The 13,975-nt window shown below is 48.6% G+C and overlaps 1 protein-coding gene across 18 annotated transcripts in view; it reads left to right on the forward strand.

Moving 5' to 3' along the window:
- Plekha6 (pleckstrin homology domain containing A6) overlaps window positions 1-13,975 on the forward strand; it is a 142,008-nt gene that overhangs the window by 63,280 nt on the left and 64,753 nt on the right. Inside the window, exon 1 of one of the 18 annotated variants that reach the window (XM_070041744.1) lies at window positions 2,442-2,722. The exons of the other annotated variants lie outside the window; for them this stretch is intronic. The gene's annotated coding sequence lies outside the window, so the exon portion shown is untranslated. Of the gene's footprint in view, window positions 1-2,441; window positions 2,723-13,975 lie in introns of those variants that run through there. 18 annotated transcript variants of the gene reach the window in all.

Consider the following 13,975-nt stretch of genomic DNA (forward strand, 5'->3'; position numbering starts at 1 on the left):
TTAGGATATAAAAGGGGAGCAATCAGAGCTGACCTCACAACTGTAAGCCTGTTTGGCCCACTTGGCCGGGGGACTTGATATTGACCTGACGTAAGGGAAAGAATGGAGAGACTGGCCCACTGACCATTGCCTTTGCCCCGCATAGGTCCCAGTGCTCCAGAAAGCCTTCCTCCTGCCTGCCTCTCATCTACCCTGGTCCCGTCTCCAGCACCCACTGGGTCTTTCCTGAGATGTTGAAAGCCAGGGGTCAGCCACACTGTAACTCATGGGTCCAAACTGGCTCACTCACCTAATTTTATATAATGTTCAAGCTAAAAAAATGGCCTTTATATTTTAAATAGGTGGGGAAAAAATCAAAAGAAGAATACAGTTTTGTGACTCATAAGAAGATATGCAGTTTGAGTGTTGATGTGGATGAGAGTTCTATTGAAAGCAACCGTACTGGTTGGTTTATGTCGCTCCTGTCTCCTTCTTTGCTCCTGTGTCTGGCCCCTGGCTGAGACGTTGCGACACTTGTTATGGCCCGGGGACTGAAAATATCTGATCTCTAACCCTTTACCCAAAGAGCTTGTTGATTCCAGCTCTTGGTAAATATATCCATACTGGTAATTATACATGGTTTTTAACCCAAATGGTAGCATGCTAAATTCTGTCTTCAGTCATCATAATGTCATGGAGGCCATTCTGTATTAATGCTATCTACTATGAGAGGGTAGCCAAGCTTAACTTGATTTTAGACATGCTGGGGTTAAGGCAAAGGCTGGTTGTCCTCTGGAAAGGCTCAGTAGGTGGCTGGACTCATGGACTCATGGCACCAAAGCCTGAAGTGAGCCTGGGACCAGATAGTGATGTGAGGGACACCTACGAGGAGATGTGCTGTGTGAATCTGACCATGACCTGGGCCTGCAGATCAAAGCATTCCCTTGACAGAAGGAAGCGTTGCTCTTGAGCACTGACTGTACTATGTAAGCTGTGTAGGTTAACAGCCAGGTTGGCAGAAAGACAATGAATAAGAAACAATAAACTAACCCCCAAAGGAACAGTAAATACTAAAGGGAAATTATAGTTCTCTTCTTGAATCAGAAGCAAGCTACTAAGAGGAAGTATGAAATGGTGGGGTGCTGCATGTTTATTGAGTATCTACTATATGCCAGTGAGTGATATGTGTGTTTATTTTGTGTCTGTCCTGGCACTTGAACTCAGGGCCTGAGCTTTTTTTGCTCAAGACTAGTAGTACTCTACCACTTGTGCCACAAATCCACATTTGGTTTTTGGGTGGGTAATTGGAGATAAGAGTCTAATGGACTTTTTCTGCCCTGGCTGGCTTGGAACCGTGCTCCTCAGATCTCAGCTTCTGGAGTAACCACAATTACAGGATATGGCATTCTCTCTCTCTCTCTCTCTCTCTCTCTCTCTCTCTCTCTCTCTCTCTCTCTCTCTCTCTGCTTTCTTTGCAGTACTATGGCTTGTACTTTGGGCCTTATATTCATATGGCTTGCTTGCTCATGGCTGATGCTCTACTGTTTGAGCCATGCCTCCAGCCTTGCTTTTTGCTGGTTCTTTTGGAGATGGTGTCTCTTGGATTTCTTTACCCATGCTAGCCTCAAACCGTTGTTTTCTGATCTCAGTCTCCTAAGTAACTAAGAATGGCATGAATCACTGGTGCCTAGTTCTATCTGACTTTTGTGTGTATGATGTGTGTGCTAGTACTGGGGCTTGAATTCGAGGTCTCACACTTTTGCTTGGCTTTTTTGCTCATGGCTCCTTCCACTTAAGTCTTACCCCTAGTCCAGCATTTTGCTGGCTAATTGGAGGTAAGAGGCTACACTGTTCTGCCCAGGTTGGCTTTGAACCATAATCCTTAGATCTTGCCTCCTGAGTAGCTAGGATCACAAGCATGAGCCCCCAGCGCCCAGCTCCATCTGAATTAAAGCTGGCTGTTTCCATTTTAACAACCAGGATGCCCAGTCTGGTTAGGAGCCATTCTGTCTCTCCGGCCTCAGCTTTTGTCACCATGCCTGCTGTAGCCTTTTCTAATCTAGGGTGAAAACATAAAGGGAAGGAGGAAGAGAGAGGAAGGCATCTTTAGCAAGCTGTGCCAGTCAGACCCAGTTTTCTGGGATCAGATCTTTAAAAGACTATTTTTCCTTTATCGGGAATAAGAGTCAAAAAATGCCCTTAAGCCACTGGGAACCTGCCCGTGGCCTGGTCTTTGAGAGCCGCTTGAGCGCCTGGACGTGCACTGGGAGGCGGGGTTAGGGCTGGGAGAGCAGCGGACAGCACCTGGTGCTTCTCTCCGGTGCCTGCGAGCTCTCTGCGCGGCTGCCAGTGGGCTGGGCCGCTGGGAGCTGCCGCAGCTAGGGGGCTGTCTGGTGTTAGGAAGGAGCCGGGCGAAGGAGCTGGTGGGTGGGGAGCAAGGGGAAGGCAAGGGCGTTGAGCCATCAGCCCGAGGAACTGGGGGTGTGAGTGTTTATGTAGGACCTAGCCAACCTGCAGTTTCAGATTTCAGACCTAGCTTTACTGGGAGACTTGCCCCGGGATTTCAGTCAGCGCGGGAGCAGGGAGAGAGCTGGAGGCTCCCTGGAAGACGGGAAATTCTGGATATCATGGCTTTCGCCCTGGCTCCTTCCTCCTGGTAGCTACAGCCGCCGCCACCCTCCACAGCTCGCTTCCCAGTCAGCGGTGTGTATCTCCCAGTTGGGGTCTGACTTTCAGCCTACAGGTAAAATCAGGGCTACTGGGGATCAAACCTTAACTGGGCTTAGAGGGGTATGACACAGTGAAAGGGGAGGAGGAGAGAGGGGGAGCACTTTCGTTCATAGTTGGGGTGCAAATGAAGGTTCATTTTTCCTTGGGGGGAGAGATTTCTGATTTCTGGAATGGAATGTGAACACTCTCCCCCCTCTTGGGAGGAGGGGGCTGCAGAGGGAACTTAAGAGTGGGTTCCTACTAGAACTGTGTGTCCAGAGGACTCATGCCTTTGGGGCAAGACCTGGGACTTGCGGGTACTCAGTCAGGCTGACCGGTCTCCACGTGTAATTAGCTTGAGCAAGCCTAAGGGATCAAAGCTGAGAGGTAAGCACTAGGGGCACTTTCTTCCCAGAGTCTCTGATCCAGCCTGAGGGAAGCCACTGCCTTGGAGGATGTGTGGGGCTGGCATGCTGCCTGAAAGCAGAACTCTGGGTGGGGAGGCCATGGGTGGTGTGGGTGAGTAAGGCTGGCTGAGAGCCACTGTCTTCCCCAGGTTTGTGTTATCAGTGGCAAGGAGCAGAGATCAGAGAACAAACCTCATGCCGGGGCTGTGGGCGGGCAGCCTGGCCTCGCTGCCAAGACCCATTTGAGCAGTGGCTGGTCCTGTGGGCAGCACTGGCGGTGAGGCAGGATCGGCAGGAATGGTGGGTGGGCCAAGATGAATGGGACTCTCAGCAAGAGGCTGGAGGTGGGTTTGCAAAGGCAAGTTAGGGGCGGGCGAAATATACATCAGAAAAGGAGTGTCCTGGAGTGAAATGGAGGTTGAGCCTGGAGGGGTTGGAAAGGAATGGGGTGAGGAAGCTGAGTCTAAACTCTGTGTTCCAAAGTTGCAGATGTGATCCTGAACAACTGACTTCTGAACGTAAGGAGAGAATGTGTAGGAGATGCAGCATTTGAGCATAAGAAATCAGACAGTGCCGTCGGCCATTGAATCACATAGCTGTTTGTTAGGCAGGGTAATTAATGGGTTGCATGGTCTGGTTAATTTTGAAAGTATAAGCATTACAGAATTTATGTCACCAACTGCTTCCAAAAAGAATTTCCAGCATGGTTTTCTATTAAGTAGATAGCACTGTGTATAATTTTGACCAACAGACAGTACTCCCTCTCCCTGTCTCTTCTCTCTTTCCCTCTCTCTCATGTGTTTGTGTGTATGTGTGTTTCTGGGGGTGGGGAGCGGGGAATGCTGGTGTTTGAACTCAGGGCCCTGCTCTTTCTCTTAGTCTTTCCCTTAGCTTTTTCTACTCAAGGCTGGTGCTCTTACTTTAGCCACATTTAGCTTTTTGCTGGTTAATTGGATATAAGAGTCTCAAGGACTTTTCTGCATGAGCTGGCTTCAAACCACAACCCTCAGATCTCAGCCTCCTGAATAGCTTGGATTAAAAGCATAAGCCACCAACGCCAGGATTTACCATCTTCTCTTGTTTGGTGTATCATGCTTTCCTGCTCAGATCCAGTGTGTTCTCCTATGGATGCTCCTATCCTAGCTCAGTGCAGCAGGTGACTTACCCCTCCTCTTCTCTCCGAGGTACTATGCTATACACTAGACAGAGAACATTTAGAGTAGAGAGTAATGGTTTTTCTTATGAGAGTCACAGTTTAACATCAGTCCTATAAGGAAAACAGAGAGATGATCGCTACAGCATGGAGCAGGAAACTGGAGCTGAGAGATGCTGTGACTGTTAGTCAGCAGTAGGGCAAAGGAATGCAATCAAGAGCCAACTCTTAACTGGCTGTACTTCCTTCTGCCCCATGACTCAGTATGCCCCGCTACCTAGTCGCCCTTCATAATGAGAGAGAGAAAAAAGTAATCTGTAAAAGGCAGGAGTGGAAAAGAGCCCCTGGGATGGAGTTGGTCCTCTCTGGGCTCCTAACTGTGCAGTTGAACAGCATCAGGGGTCCACATCTGTGACTTTGCTGGCGTCATGTTTTCTCCCACTCCTCCAAAGCCTATTTTATCTCTTGTAAAACTTATGACTTGGGGAAAATTGTCCTTTTCCTTTTCTCTGAATTCTAATGAATTTTGGCATGACTGGGGGTTTGGACGTAGGGCTTCACACTTGATATCACTGAGCCATTCATTCCTCCAGCCCTGTTTTTCACTGGTTGTTTTCAGGAGAGGATCTCATGGGCAAGTGCCTGAGCTGTGAGTGTTCTGCTGTAGCTTCCCTGTGTCTATCTGAGCTGCAGTTGGCCTGCTATAGAGTCTCTGTGTCTTCCTGGGCTGCGATTGGCCTACTGTAGCTTTCCCGTGTTTCTGGGATCACATATATGTGCCACCATGTTCCGCTTCCCTCCTGTGGAGATAGAGTCTCATGGACTTTTTACTTTTGTTGATCTGGAACTGCACTCCTTCTAATTTCATATCACATTGTTTGGGATGACAGATGTGTGTCACTGTGCCCAGTTATAGATTGAGAAGGGAATCTCACTGCCTGGGCTGGCCTTCAACTCTGATCCTCATTCTCAGCCTCCAAAGCAGAGAGGATTACAAGTGCAAGCTGATGGTGCCTTGATCTCCTTGAATTATTTGGACAGGTGAGGGGATAGTAAAATCCAAGGGGTTTGAGGAAGGTGCTCACTCACTGAACACCAAACAATGTTTGGTGCTTTGTAATTGACCCAGTGCTTTTATATAAATAGAACTGGTGTGCTTGTTCATTCCCCTGTCCAGTACAGGGGAAAGTGGATTTAAAACTCCCAAACTTTAGGGTGTTTCTCTTAATTTTTAGACTCAAGTTGAAGCAGACATACAGAGGTCATTTGGCCTATGAGTCCAATTTTTATCTGTAACAGCGTTTTCAACAGAGACTGCGGAGAAATGAGAAAAGGAGGAGAAAGGTACTGCCATGTTCATCAAGCAGAATAGGTTCAGTTCCGTTTAAAGGACATCTTTTGCTGGAAGGAGATGTGCTGAAATACTCTGAGATTATGGCTTGCTGGGTTTTTTTCATGAGCTGATGATGAAAAGAGATGGTAGTTGGGCTTTTCATAATGTCCCTATTTGGCAAAATTAAAAGTTGGCAGCTTTATGTTGGTGCCTCAAATTTCTTTCTTCCTTTTTTAAATTCAACAATTTTGCCTTGAGGGTCTTCTCCAAACAGACCCTCTGATAAGGCCTCTTTGGGGCAGATTCCTGAAAACTTGCGTTCTGATTTTGTTAGCATTCCTCTCTCCTGGTGCGTCCTTTCAACATGACAAACTGGCATGTGGTCCTGGCTTCCTTATTCCTAAGCTCTGAGAGGCTCCTACCTCCAGAACAAGGCCACTGGCCGAGGACTGCCCCTCTGCTTCCTGTCCTCAATGAGGACATCCAGAGGCTTACCTTTCTCTGAGGGATTATGGTATTAAGCTTTGTACTTCCTGGGCCTACAGGCATCTTCTGGAAATGATCAAAGTCATCTTATGTCCTTGGAAAAGACAGAGGATTTGTCAACTGCACTTTTCACATTTGGGGTCTCGGTGTCCAGTATTAATCATTCTGAAATACCTCTCTCTCACTTGGTGGTCAAGAGACAAGGGAAGTGGAAAAAATCTTGGTATCAGGTGTTGAAGTGTTGGATGTCTTTATGCTCTGAAGGCTGTAGACTGGTGTTGTCTACACTGGGAGACACCAGGAGGTATCAAAGTGGCTCTGAGTTGTTTGTCTACCTTCTCAGGATCCAGGCCTCAAATCGCAACGTGTTTGTGGGATTCCCCAGGCAGATTCCCAACTGCCAGAACCCAAGCTGTGTGGTCGGCATGTACATGTGTGCAGACTTGTGTGAGCAGAAGCTCTGAGGGAAAAATCAGTTTGGAACCAACCCCTCCTCCCCCGCCCCGCACCCCCTGAAATGGAACCATAGATGCTCTTTTTTTGAGTTTCATTGTAGACTCCTCCTCTTCCTCCTCTTCTTTTTCTCCTTCCTACTCCTCCCTCCCTCCTCTTCCTCCTTTTTCTTTTTCTTCACAGGATCTTCTTTCTAGAAGAAAAATTTCTGATGTTTCCCACTAGATGTTCATATTGTTAAACAGGAACTCAACTAATCAAGGAAGCAATGTAAGTTCCTATATTAGGAAGGTTAAATTGGGGGTGGGAGTGAGTGGCAGACCTCAGGCTTTTCCTGGAGCAGAGAGAAGTAGGACAAGCTAGTCAAAAGGACATGAAGCTCTGATCTGAACGATCAAGTCTAGCTGCCTGGGATTCCCTGGTCCCAGGTTTCTGGATAGTACTGAGTGAGTTCAGGACATGGTTCTCAGGAATATTAATGTAGGAAAGTCTAAGCCTGTGGCTGATGACAACCCCCCAGACCTGTTCAAATTAGCCAAGAGAAGATGTCCTCCCCTTGAGGAACTTCTGCTCAGTAGATGCCTCCTTTGTCCACCTCATTCATAGTCCGACCAAGGTTTGGGGCAGGTTTCAGACAGTGGTTCATTTAGCCCATTTCTGCTCATGTCCACTGATGGCCTTCTCCAAGAAGGCTTTGAAGAGGTTTTTGTCCTACCTTTGGATAGGTCTGGGTTACAGTCAGAGAATCCAGTTAAGTCCTTAGATACTAGCTTTTCTTGAGTTGTTTGAACTAGGAAGGCAGAAAGCATTAAGCATTTGGCTTGGCTTTTTCTGGCTGCAAAGGTCAACAAGGATATGAGAAAGATATCCCATCTTTGTCATGGGAGGTAGTACCTGGACTCCAGGGCCAGCTTTGTCCTAACTTGTTTTGTGGCCTTGGGCAACTCAGTTCCTCCCCCCCCTCCCCATGTATCATGTGATCCACGAGAGAACTGAGTTCCATTGTCACTTCAGTTCTCCAGGTGAAGGCCAGCAGGGCTGCAAAGACCTTCTTCCTTCCAAGAGGAGAGTCTGCTGCCTGTTAGGATTGCAAGTCTATTGTCCAGCAATCCTAGGCCTCTTGAAAAAAGTGGAGCTAGATATTCAGGAGATCCAGCATCAAAACCAAGAAGCCACTCAGGGAAGGCTGAGTTGACAGCAGTCATCAGTAAGACCCTCAGATGTTTGACTAGAACTCAGAGATCCAAGAAGAGGAATTGCCCAACCTTGCTCACGGTTATTGACCAGGGCTGGATTCCCATTTGAAAAGCATGAGATGGCATTCAGAGAAACATGTCAAACCTGTTCCCCACTGTATGTTAGATATCTCCCCCCCCCAACTACCCTCAGGGTGCTCCATCTTCTTCACCCCCTCACACTCAGAATCTTTTCCTTCCTTTTGTCCAAGTCTCCACAAACTCTGCTTCCCTCTCAGTGTCCCCCCAGGGCTGGGTCATTTCTGCCTTTGGGAATGCCTCTGGGGAGTAGGCAATGCAAATGAAGCTGTGGGGTGGTGGTGGTAGGGTGGTGAGAGGGCTGGAAGCCCAATGAGGTGGGGAGTTGGGAGGCATGGTTGGAATCTTCAGGCATGTCTATACCTGAAATCCAACCAAATAACAACATCCCCTTGCCTCTGCCAGTTCTGCTCAGGCTAGAGAAGGTGCAGGCTGGGCTGGTCTTTGGATCCTCCTGTCTGCCCCATGCCAGCTTGCATTCCAGGGAGCCAGCTCCAGGCTGCAGGAACCCAGAGACCCTCTCCAGGTTGGTGATGAGGCATGGGCTGTGAATGACTGTCAGTAACTCTAGCTTAGCTCACTCTAGTGACTGACCTGAAATCCTTGCCTTGGCAGGCCTGGGAAGTGGTACTGTAGTTTCACACTTTATTATCTGAAACTGTGGGGGCCTGTGGATTTTCCAACAGTAACATGGTACATACTGTGTATTGCATAAAGCCTCCAGCAGGGTCTGGAACAGATCCATAATCAAACAGTTTTATATGGTTGCAGCAAGACTTATCTAAAGAGTCACACAAGTGGGATAAATAAAGGCTATAAAGAGTCTCATGCCAGGTCAGGTCACATTTTGCTCCCACAAGGTTCTAGCCTGGTTGGGTTTTGCTGCCAGTCAAGTTAGGAAAAACACTTTGTTATCGGATGTTGTGGATTTTGGAATGCTGTGGAAGTATTGTGGTTCTCCATGGCCTTGTAGTCTTCTAAGGTTGGAGTTAGTCCTCTCATTTTACAGCTGAGGAAGCCAGGGCTCCGGGGATCAGGAACTTGCCTAGTACCTTTGGGCTGGGAAGGAGCAGTGCTGTGATCCTAGTCCAGGCTTATCTGCCCTCAGAGCCAGGGATTTTTTGCAGAAGTATGGAACCTGGCCTGTTTGGGAATGAGAGAGGGAGTACGGGCAGAGGTAGCAGCTCCAAGTTCGGCGTCTTCTCTGATTGGGGAGGCTCTTTCTGCCCATTTGTGTGGGGTAAGGGGTACTAGGAAGTCAGGATTTAGGTGCTATCCTTTAGCTTTTTCACTCAAGGCTGGCACTTTACTATTTGAGCCATAGCAGCTCTGCTGACTTTTTGCTAGTTCATTGGAGATAAGACTCGCATGCTAAGTCTGTCTTCAAGCCTTGCTCCTTAGACTCCAGCCTCCTGAATAGTTAAGATTCCAGGTGTGAGCCACTCGCACCTGGAAAAACTTATTATCTTTTTTCTTTCTTTCTGCCTATTTGGTAGGGATCATTCATCGACTGATTCTTTTTTTTTTTTTTTTGGTCAGTCGTGGGGCCTGAACTCTGGGCCTGGGCACTGTCCCTCAGCTCTTCAGCTCAAGGCTAGCGCTCTACCACTTGAGCCACAGCACCACTTCCTCCACTGATTCTTATTTATACATTGACTTCTGATATCCCAGGAAGCTCAAAGTTTAGAAGAGAGGAAGCTAAAGTTCAGTTCATTTGTGGCTTGCAGGAAAACTCCAGAAGGATTTATAGGGGCTGTGAGAGCCAAGGACAAATGGGGTCGGATTGGGTTGAGTGAGAGAAGCTTCTTCTGCAGTCGAAGCAGCCCTGTGCAAGCTAATGGAAGGCACAGTGCTTCCTGCCTCCCCTCACTGCCTGGGGAAGTCCTTCCTGGGGAAGGGACTGTCTGGAGAGGACTGCTTGCAAGGATCCTGATCCCCAGATAAGCAAGAGAGTAATGCTCAGCTTGAAATGGGAAATTCAATTAGGAGGTCTCACTGGTATTCATTAGTGATGTGGAAAATGGTCAGAGGAAGCGCTAATTCAATCTGCCGAAAACACCTCATGCTTTTAACACTACAGTGGAAAGATAGACATCCGTCTGTTGTCTAGGCAATGGCATATAGGTAATGGCCTCTCCCACCTTCAAGTGACTGCCATCTTGGATCCTCTCCAGGTCTGAATATGCAGTTCTGTGTGCCCACAGTGCCTCTTTGTGGCAAGGAGCCTGCTGTCAGTGAACTCTAAGCAGCATAAGGGTCAGCTGATCTGAGGAGGTGTGGTCTGGGCTGTGTCCTTCATTGGGAAGTACCATTAGGAAGGGTGGTAGATTAGTTGCCATAGAAACAAGGAACATCTGTTCTAGCCAACTAGAGAACAGATTGGGGGGGGGGAGGGTATTGTCTTTAAGGGACCCTTAGTTCTTGGAATTCGTACCAGGGAGGTGGTCTTTCCTAAAGAAGACAGACATTGGGCTAGTTAACCCAAGGAGTCTGAGGCAGTAAGGCAGCAGAGGAACCCTGTGCTGTGGACCATACAGGAGAGAAGATATAAGACTTTTTCTGTCCTCTGAGACAGTCTCAAAACTGTTCACTTGCCAGCTACCACCTCAGAGTCCCTGAATCCTTTGGTCAGCAGTATCTAACTGCCACCTTCCTCAGGAATCTCGTTCACTTTGCAGCCACACCTACGTCTTGTGTGCTCAGCTCTGTTTTAAGCATCTAGAGCTTTCACGGGCCTCCACCTTCAACCTTGTTCTCTCTGATAGTGTGGTATGTGGCCAGCTAACGCCTGCCAGCACTTCTGTTCCTTTTCCTTCTTCCTCCTATTGCTTCCGGTGTCCTCCTCTTCTCAGCCACATGATGGGTCTCACATGCTGGACCCCTCTCCTGGTATTAGTTGGGACTTCTAGGCATAAGTTACTGAAACACTTAAAAACAGCTTACTTCTCAGGGGCTGGGAGGGTGGCTCAGTGGCAGAGCGCTTGCTTTGCAATGCATGAGGCCCTGGGTTCGATTCCCCAGCACCACATAAGCAAAAAGAAAAAAGCCGGAAGTGGCGCTGTGGCTCAAGTGGTAGAGCGCTAGCCTTGAGCTGAAGAGCTGAGGGACAGCACCCAGGCCCAGAGTTCAGGCCCCACAACTGGACCCCCCAAAAAAATAAAATAAATAAAAAAAAACAGCTTACTTCTCAAAGGAGGTTTAATTATACGGTGTGTGCAGTGTTTCTGGACTAGAACTAAAACCAAGCTGGGGGCCACAGGTATGGCCTTTGTTTACTTGTGTGCTGACTCCATCTCTGCCCGTCACTCTCCTGCCCCAGCCCTCACTGCAGAGAAGCCTTCCAGTGTGGTGGCTTCTGGGGTTGACAAGCATGTGTACACATTCCGGGTTGGTGACCTGGAGAAGGACTGATCTCCCTTTTCTCTCAATCCTGCTTGTCACACCTGGGGATTTGGGCTGAGCTGAGATCAGGTGGCTGCCCCAGGTCATCAAAACAGTGGCATCGCATTTTTTTTTTTTTTTTTGGTCCAGTGGTGGGGCCTGAACTCTGGACCTGGGCGCTGTCCCTCAGCTCTTCAGCTCAAGGCTAGCACTCTACCACTTGAGCCACAGTGCCACTTCTGGCTTTTTTTTTCTTTTTGCTTATGTGGTGCTGGGGAATTGAACCCAGGGCCTCAGACATGCAAGGCAAGTGCTCTACCACTGAGCCACCTTCCCAGCCCTGGCATCGCATTTTATGAATGTGACTATCACCATGGTCACTGGGTGTTGGGGTAGGGTCCTTTCTCAAGAGAGTTAGATCCTAAAGGGGTCAGGCTTAGGTAGCTGACACACTCCTGAGCTCTCTTGCTGAATATTTTCCCCTGCCAGACCATGAGGCTTGGTAGGTAGCATGGCCTGATCACTGAAGGAACCCAGGGCATAGGGCATGTGCTATGGCTGTCCCCACGGGGGAATAGCAGGGAACCAGCACCTGAAAGATGCACCCTATCCACTGGTAAAACCGTATCCTTGTAATGAAATCCTTTCTAACAGATTGTATTGTTCCACCAGACACCAGGGACAGCCTCACAGTTGTAAAGCTCATCAGTGTCTCTAAATTCAGTCTTTCATGATGTAACTGAATCCATCCAATGTCTCTCCTTCCATCTCAGCCTCAGTGCCACCCCCCCTCCCCTGACATCTTGTTTAGGTAAATATGGAGTTATTTCTGTATGAGACAATAGAGATTTGGGCCAGGATCTATGGAAGTAGGAACAATTTTCAACTGGCTATGGCCCTTTATCAGAAGAAAACCCAAGGAAGAGAAGAAATACACATTTGACTACAGAGAGAGATGGCAGAAATCTTCTAGATTTCTCTTTCCAATTGCAAGTGCCATGAAAACAAACAAGTCAAGGAGGGCTTGTGTAGGAGGGCAGCAAAGGGTCCCAGGCCAAGGCGCCATCTTCTCTCTTTCCTACACTAATCAACCTTACAGACTGGGAAGAATCCCAAGTCCTTATTGATCTTCAACAATAAGCTCACAATTAGTAATACAGAGAGGCTGATTTTCATTTCCTGTGATTCTGGCAGTCCCACCGCTGGGAGACTGAGCTGATGATGACCATTATGTATGCGACCAGCATTGTTTAAAGCATTTTGTGTGTAGTAAGTCATGGACTCTATGATCCTCATGCTACAGATGAGGCATAAAGACATGGGCCCTGGGTCTCTGCTCCCCCCCCCTCTCTGGCCATCCTTCCTTGCCCTGCCTGACCAGGTTGCTGAGCAGTTCTCTTTCAGGTGATCTAGAGGGAGAAAAACCCATCAGATGTTAGTTCTTCTAGGGAAGAGAACTTGGACCTTCCTACCTATGTACTTCGCTCTGAGTTTAGTCATAGTGGAAGTTCTTGTTGGAAAGAGGGAAATGAAAGGGTTCGAAGAAGATCAGCTTTTATTCTGAGAATTTTCTAATGGGAGAGAGAAAAACAATTTATATTTAGACAAAATGTGTTTTATCTACCGCAAGGCTATTCTTGAAAGTTAAATGGCGCCTCTTAGACAACTGATGTTAGAGCCGGGAGTCATTTTTAGGAAGAGGGATGTGTTGGTGACATTTTCCATCTTAGTCTTTACTCTGTCCCTGAATTCATTTTCCCTTCTCTCTGGGTGGGAGAGAGGAGTCTGGGGGCGTCTCTGTGGGTGGTACTAGCCATTTGCCTACACTGACCCCCACTCTCCTGGGGTCACAGAGGAGAAGCTTCCGCAGTGCTGAGTGCCTTTGCTTCAGTGCTCCTCCACTTCTCCCAGTCTGGACCGCTCACCTCTGTCCATCCTGTGTGCAGATGAGAAGTTCTGGGGCGGGGCTGGTGGGAGGCCGCAGGCTCACTTGGCTCTGCTGTGTGTGGGCTGCGTGGGAGGGTACTGCAGAACCCTCTCTCGCATCCTGCCTGACTCCTGAAGCCAGGGCTTGGGGAGGGGGTGCTCTGAGTGAGCAGAGGAGGTCCTGGCTGGGCTGGGCTATTTCTGTAACACAGAACACATCTGCAGGCAGCCGCAGAGAAGGTCAAACTCTGGGCGCAGGGCTGGAATGCAAGGGGCCAGGCAGTGGGGTGGGGTGGGGGGGAAGCTGCGGTTTCACCCTTTCTGGCATCTGGATGGGACCTTGCCAATGCTTTGGGGGAGATGGCTGCTTGCACCCAACGTGTGGAGTGGGGAAAGGTTGGGGCCTGGTAGTGCTGGAGAAAGGGCACTGGAGAAGGGAGGGATGGAAAAAAAAATCAGACCATCCCTTGCACCCAGGAAGGAGGTGGAGAGGAACTGAATACAAGGTTTGGGGATTCTAACTCATGCCCTTTGCCATGAAAAGAAAATCAGGTCAGGCAAAAGCATGTGTGAGAGGAAAGAAAAATAGTGCTGAGGCAGAGACGAGAAAACTCACAGAAACCATGAGTGATGCTAGCGGACAGAAACGTGCCCGCGAGAGCCCAAGCTGCATCCGTGAGGCTTAGCAAGCCGGTCTCTTGCTTGCACTGGCTTCATCCAAGGCCCCACTTACACACATTTCTATATGCAGCCTTTTCCTTACAACTCCAAATTGTATCCGTCTGAGTTTCCACAAAGCCTGGGTCTGCCCTTGTACCCATGTGTGCCAACGCATAGACGCCTGCCCCTCCTCTTCTTCCCCTTGGCACAGCCC

This window comes from Dipodomys merriami, unplaced genomic scaffold (assembly GCF_024711535.1).
Source record: "Dipodomys merriami isolate MVZ:Mamm:240054 unplaced genomic scaffold, mDipMer1.0.p SCAF_31, whole genome shotgun sequence".
NCBI classification, from domain to species: domain Eukaryota; kingdom Metazoa; phylum Chordata; class Mammalia; order Rodentia; family Heteromyidae; genus Dipodomys; species Dipodomys merriami.